Source organism: Quercus lobata, chromosome 7, assembly GCF_001633185.2.
Source record: "Quercus lobata isolate SW786 chromosome 7, ValleyOak3.0 Primary Assembly, whole genome shotgun sequence".
NCBI classification, from domain to species: domain Eukaryota; kingdom Viridiplantae; phylum Streptophyta; class Magnoliopsida; order Fagales; family Fagaceae; genus Quercus; species Quercus lobata.
This window is the reverse complement of record NC_044910.1, coordinates 29,907,349-29,914,561: the sequence shown is the minus strand read 5'-3', so window position 1 is coordinate 29,914,561 and position 7,213 is coordinate 29,907,349. Positions and strand designations below refer to the sequence as shown.

The 7,213-nt window shown below is 36.7% G+C and overlaps 1 long non-coding RNA gene across 2 annotated transcripts; it reads right to left on the bottom strand.

The window, feature by feature from the left end:
• Positions 1-2,855, bottom strand: LOC115952563. 2 transcript variants are annotated; one of them, XR_004083465.1, is made up of 3 exons: positions 2,483-2,855; positions 1,427-1,488; positions 1-218 (listed from the first exon to the last, which is right to left on the bottom strand). It is a non-coding gene; the product is annotated as an uncharacterized LOC115952563 (long non-coding RNA). The 2 variants fall into 2 exon arrangements; XR_004083464.1 differs by lacking the exon at positions 1-218 and having other exon boundaries at positions 765-1,488; positions 2,483-2,850.
• Positions 2,856-7,213: the final 4,358 nt, after the last annotated feature.

Sequence of the window (7,213 nt, the reverse complement as noted above, 5' to 3'; positions counted from 1 at the left end):
CTTCAAAGAATAACATAATTCACCAATTGTTCAAATTCAAAATTTCACATAATACATCTCTTAATACTTTAAGGTATACACTTTCATTAGATCCTAAAATAAACAATGCTACAAATCTAAACATCATATTGCCAATTTAGGATCTATACATATAAAACTAAACCAGTTCCTTTCAAAACTCGACTAAGGCTCCCTCTGCTCTAAAATAAACCTGCTAACTGAAAGAGTGGAAGGGGTGAGCTACACAACTCAATAAAGGTAAGATATATGAGAGTTCAATAAGGATGCATGTAAATCAGATTATTTCATTCTATGAATATTCAAATAGGAGAACATCTTTTCATGTATAGTATTTAATACTATTCATAATAATAACTTATACGCTCTTCATAGAAAACAATTGTTCTCCTTTTCTTATTAGGTTAACATTACCAAACCTTTCGGATTAAACTTCTTTCATTTCCTACAAAGTTGCCATATATATATATTCTCATTACAAAATAATTATTTTAACTTAAATCAGATAATCGGCAACTTTGTATTAAATTAGAAACAGCTTGACTAATAAGAAAATTTTTCTTTATAAACTTCTTCTCATAGAATATTATAACTTTCATGATCATAAAACTTAACGTTTCATAAAAACAAATATCTGATAACTTTTAAACATAAACTTGCACTTTCATCAGAAACTTTATCTTTATAGCACAACAGAACTTTAGAAACTTTTATCTTTAATGACCAGTTTTTCTTTTCATTAGAAACTTCTTGCCATGAGAGCTTTTACTTTTCACAATGCATTTTAACAAAATAATTCTCTCATGATTAATAACATAACATAGATGTTCATAAATAACTTATTGGTTAGCCCATATCTGATAAGTCTGTACTTATTTGGGAGGCTTCTAGCACCACAGTGCTAGGCATCCAGCATTCCCCACAATGCCAAGTATTCCCGGGATTACATCATAATATATATCTTCCAACCATGGGGGTAGGTTGGCTTCCTCCACAAGTTGGCCGGAACCAACAAGGGGCGGGTACAGCAGAGCCAGTCCCACTTAATGGCCAATCATATAACGTTTTCCATGGAAAGCTAGTAATTAACCCCTACTAGCAGAGTTCAGATCACCAGAGGACATAACCCGAAAACATTTCATACTTTACATCATATTGAAATTTCTTATTTTGCATAACATTTCATAATAATAGCATTTCCATTCTTTTCATTAAACATCATGTTCGTGGAATCAATAATAGCATCAATATGCTTAAATCATATACATAAGTTTTTCGAAATCTCACGAACATATCTTTGTCAGAATAATGATTACATGCCATATCTCTAATCAAAAACATTTTAATGCATAATATACTTTAAAATAACCTCATGACTTACCAAATGCTCATATAACTTATCCCTTACCTGAAAGCAGAGGAATCGAGAGCCTAAAGTCGAAGGAGCTTAGACGTGGATACTGGTAATACCTAAACCATAAATCAAAGCTTATTACTATCTATAATTTCCTTGTCATAGACTTACACATTCATCTCAAAGCCTATCTCTTAGAATCAAGGAAATCCTAATTCCCATCACATAAAGTTCCCCAAAACATATGATACAATCATCAAACACATTTGCAGCTAAACCACAGAGAAACCAATCCATAAAATTTATATATGCATCAAACATACCAAAGGATGAGCCTATTAAATTATAGCTCAAAACATACACCCTAACTTGAGAATTAAATCCACAAATTTAGGCATGTCCCTTACTGTTCACTGTTTTATTCCAGCAGCGTATGCCTCATTTGTAAAATACAAATGGGCTGTTCAAGCATATCCAATTGTCATGAAAATTTACAGAACTACTTCCCTGTATGTCCAGTATATACCATAAAAATTTCGGGGTCAAATCATAAACCCATAATTTACTAAAAATCACGCAAGACAGAATACTCAAATCTGTCCTGACAGGATTTCATGCAAATTATAAATTAAACCATTATTTTTATATTAATCCAAATGCTGTGAGACAAATTCAATAACAACCACAAGTGTCTTAGGTTTCATAGGAATTATCCCTAGAATCTAAATTCACTATATACAATTTAATACATAATTTAACATGCATGAACACAGAATCTGTCACAGTAACAGCTTTGCAACGTTTTATCGTAAATTCACAAACAATTATCAAACGATGGTATTTTCATATGGGGATTTTTATATACTCATAAGACATGTTATAAAACACTTACACACAGTCATTTAACCATTTAGAGCAAAATAAGCACAACCAAAAATCCCAGCAGCAGCATCAAAATACTCATCCTAACTTTTTCTTACTTCCTTAATCCTATAAAATCATTAATTAGTAAAAACCCTAACCTACCTTCAACAAATCACCAACACAACTTCAAAGCTTCTTAAAACAGCATATATATATATATATATATATATATATATATAGACTTACATGAAAGGATTTCCTTTCCTAGTGGCTGGACCAGAAGGTATGAGAGGTAGAGAGCTTGAGAGAGTTGAAAGAAGCTTCCTTCTTGCTGCTGGACTTTCTGTCTGGTGCAGCCAAGAAAATGGGATAAGGGGAAGACTTTTGGGTGGGGTTTTGTCTTTCTTTTGGTGTGTGAATCGGTGGACTTGAGAGGAAGACTCAAGGGAGCTTCCTAGCACTTTCCTTAAGAGAAAAAGAGAGCAAAGTAAGCTGAAATTTCAGACTTGGGTGTTTACCCGTAGGAAATGGAGAAGTAAGGAGCTTCTTGGATGTTCTATTTGTTTGAGAAAGTCAAGGAAGAGGTGAGGTGGAGCTTGGTGATTGCATGGCCAAGTCTTGGTCTATGGGGTTTGTCATCATGCATGGTTCTAGGCTTTACATGTGTTGATTTTCAATTGATTGCATGTGGGTGGAATTTCCACTATAACTTATCCTGTTTAGAGGGCACTGAAATGGGGGTAAGTTACAACAAAATGGGTGCCGTTCAAAGGGCACTGGGGGCGGAAGCATAAATAGGTTACAAGTGTAGTTCTAGTACAAGTGTAAACTAGGAGAGGGAAGAAGAAGAAAGCCATTCTGCTTTACAAAGTAAGAAGAGCTCTGAGGTAATTCTAAAATTAAGCCTGCTGAAGACTGAAGAGGAGGCTGCCTTATATAGCTGGAGGGAGCCTTGGATCAGATCAGGAGATTGCGGGAATCACGGAAGGTGAAATACTTTTACCTTTAGGTGAATATCTTTTCAGCCGAAAGCAATAGTAATTTTCATGATTCTGTCAGGGCACTGTTGAGTGAACAGTAACTGGTCACTGTTTATGAACAGTGTTTTGTCCCCTTGCTTTTCTGGAATAGTAACTCTGCATAGTGTTCTGGACTGTGCAGTGAATAGTGCTCTGTCGGTAGCTCTGCTAGTGCGGGCACTGTTCAAGGAATAGTAACCGAATTTGCAAAGGTGGTCCTTGAGCTAATTTTGGGCTTCTGGAGCTGTTCTGGAGCGTTCGGGAGCCGTTCTTGAATGCTTAATCAGTATCATATCCGGATGGATACCCATCATAGGGATCCCATGGGGGATTATAGCCACAATTGTGCTCATGATACTTGGCATATTTATCACAGAAGCCACAGTATAAGATAGGTTCATAATCTGCTTGCTGCAGAACTAACTGTCTGGGTTCAATGTAGTTAATCCTTTCGGTATGGAGGGCTTCGGAGTATGGCCTGGTGGTGAATACTGAAATCCTGCTAGTATTTCCAACAAAGTGATAATTCTGCCATAACTCGCTGGTGACATCTATAATCTCATTGTTGAAGTAACCTCTCCAGTAATCTGCAAGAGTTTCGGGGTCTTCATTGTGGAGATAAGAGTCTCCTTCATACCAAGGTCCATTGTGGGTGTACCCATTAATGAGTACAAGATGGTGCGCAGGTTGGACAGTCATCCAATTGTTTCTATCCCATTGTGGGAGAGTACTCCAGCATCTGATGGAGACAAAAGGACTCTTGATTTTTAAAACAACCTGGCGGATAATCTCAGGAAACTGGTTGATCTGGTCATGGCTTGTTAGCTTGATGAACCAGACGAAACCATATTCGAACATTTGTGAAAGCCAGCTTGGATCTTCTTCAACAGACCAATCTTCATAATTGATTATTAGGCCTGGGAAGGGGTGTTTCTTTTTGTAGACTCTGTGGCTGCTTCCAAAGTATTTCTCCCAGGTTGATAGGATGAAGGCAGTATCAGCATCTTCTGATTCTTCACCATAAACTGGAAAATGGGTGATGACCATTATTTTGAAATGTTTGAACCATTGGTCATATGATTCAGACATAGCCTTGCTTTCCAAGATACGTGCTTGTATATCGGAAGGCAAGTTGGCAACAGCACGTCTTAGCTGGTTTTGAGTCTTAAGACTTAACCTAGCATAATCAGTACTCATAATAGTCATTTTATCCATTGAATTGATATCCTCTTTGCCAGAGAGTTGACTAATAGCTATTCTTTCAATCTCAATTTCTGCCTCAAGGTTAACTAGGTGTATTTCTAGTGCTCTGAGGGTTCTCTGAAAAAGGCGATTGTTGTTTTGGGTAAAGGCTCTTTGAAGGTTATCGAGGACAATTTTGGTGGAGGGTGGAAGTCCTGTATATATTCCATTTGTAAATTGGAAATTCTTGGATAAAACTTCATGTAAAGAGATAGTCCTATTACCACCTGAAAATGTTATTTGAAGCGGAACATGTTCTAGAAGGGATGTTACTTTCCTGGGTTCTGATCCAAAAGAAGCGCCTTCATGCATTTAAGAAGGAGAACCCTGCATAGGGGTTTTTCCTTTGTTCCTGCTTGAAGAAGCCATGATCCACTTACTAGTGGGGCTGGTATGAAAAGTTATTTGCTTTTCTTCCTGCCATGTATTAACAAAATGATTATTTTTGAAAACATATTTGTTAAAATCATGAGATGTTATGGAGCAAATACTTTTGTATGCAATGTGATGAGATGATAATTTATGGGGACTCAAAGATTTATCAAATATGATGGATGGTACAATTTGATCAAGGTTCTTGGCTTGATTTGGACCAAATGAAGGGGTTTTGGCATTGATGAGGTTAAGATTTTTAGAAACAGAAATTTTTTGGAGACACTCAATCTCTTTAGGTTCTGGGTTCCTAAGAAATTTAAACTTTACTGGTTGGCCAAAAGGATGGGTAGTGATACCTTCACTATCCGTGGTGAAAGGATACAACAAACACATGAATGGGTTTCCTAAGATGACCATGTCTGTCATATTCTTGACAAGAACAAAGGTGGTTTTAAAACACGCATTGTCTTGGCAAACATGTGCTTTAGGGATTTTGAATTCAATCTACATTTTCCCACCACTTGCGAAAGTCAACCTTTCTTTGGTTTTCCGGAAGTATTTAGAGGGAATGATTTCTTCTTGAATGCAGTTGAGATCGGTGCCTGAATCTATTAAGGCTACCACCTCAAATTCAAAGTCTTTACTTATGACAATCCTGATTTTAGAGTGCCATTTCTGAAAGTTAATCTGACTGATGGTTTGCAAGAACGATCCATTGGATGGCTCTGGCTCCATTTCTGCAGTAGGATTAATGGTTTCATCTACATCATCATCAGAAGGGTTTTGTAATGAGATTCTGTCCTCATTGCCCGGATGAGAAGTAAACTCCAAATTTTTGACTCTTAGGTCCATGAGACCATGATCAACCCTAAGGATGGTTAATTCCTGCTTAAGGTTTCTCATTTCTGCTTTGTTATCCTTAATTTCTTTCTGGAGATCTTGGATAGTTATCTCTTTTTTGGATTTGGTAAATCTATTGTAGATTTTTTCCAAATCAACTTTGGGTTCCTGAAACCTAGGTTTGGATGTACTAGCTTCCTTAACTAGGGTTTTGTGGAACTCACTAAGTCTTTGAGCTTTCTCTTTTGGGTCTTTGATCTGTTCTATGAGATCAAGAAGTAGCTCTTCCTGCTTAGAAAGAACATGGACAGTTTTGTTTCTACAACAACTATCCTGGCAAGCTAGGATTTCATCCGTGTCACTAGAGGAGCTAGAAGATACTCTAGAGGTTTCAGAGGATGTTCTAAACAACTGGTGTTTCTCTTGGTCATTAGACTCACTACTTAGGTGATCGAGTTCTAAGAGTTTGAAAATCTCTTCCTTACTGGTCTGGTCACTAACGAGGGTATTGATAAGGGTTTTGGCCTTAGCTTTACACTCTTTCTGGAAATGTCCTTTCTCTCCACACTTAAAACATGTTCCTGATGCTTTAGGTATGAATTTCCCTGAGGGGCTAGATCTACCTTTCTTATAGAAATCATTAGTCTTGAACTTCTGTTTTCTATAATGTTTGGAGGCAGTTTTCTTCCTATGGGACTTTTCAGAGGGTTCTTCTCCTCTGTGTTTGGATTTCCTTTTGGGGATGATTGAAGGTAAGCCATATTGAGTACAGAAATTCCTTATTTCGTACTTGGCTTTGCTCTTGTTGGCTTGGCTCTGGATTTTGAGATCTCTACACATTTTCATCCCTTCATTTCGTATTGTGCTTGAGATGTCTCCATAGGTTAGGTTATCATAATCTATGACACCTAAAGAGCTAGCAAGAGTTTCTTTGACCTTTTGTCCAAACAATGTAGGTAAGCCATTGATAAACTTCTCCTTCCAAAATGGAGAGTTACAATCGCTTCTATGCATGACACGGGTCGTGAACACGTCTTCATACCACCGGTATTCTCCAAGGTTCTTACACCTAAGGTTGTACTAGTTCTTATCTAGGTCTACTACTGACATCACTTTTTACTTACCACTATCAATCTACCACATCAATAGATGTGAAAATTTTTGTCTTATTTTTTGTCTATAGATTTTCCTCAAAATATAATTATTTGTGGTTCATGTTAATTAGTAATTTTGCATCTAAAACAAGATAATATAGTTTAATTAATGAATTTGTAAGGACCAGATTTGAACTCCTAGCCCACTACGTGGATGGACGTAAGCCCAAAAAGTCCAAAACAATGAATTTGTAGAGAATGGGTTTGGATATTGGGCTTTAGTTGATCAAACAAACACAAAAATGGATTCAAATCATAGGAGAATGAAAAGAAAAAAGGCTCGTATTGAAGAAAAATCGTCCTCAGAAAGATCCGAGGAGGTCTGATCTTATGTATTGATCTCAAAT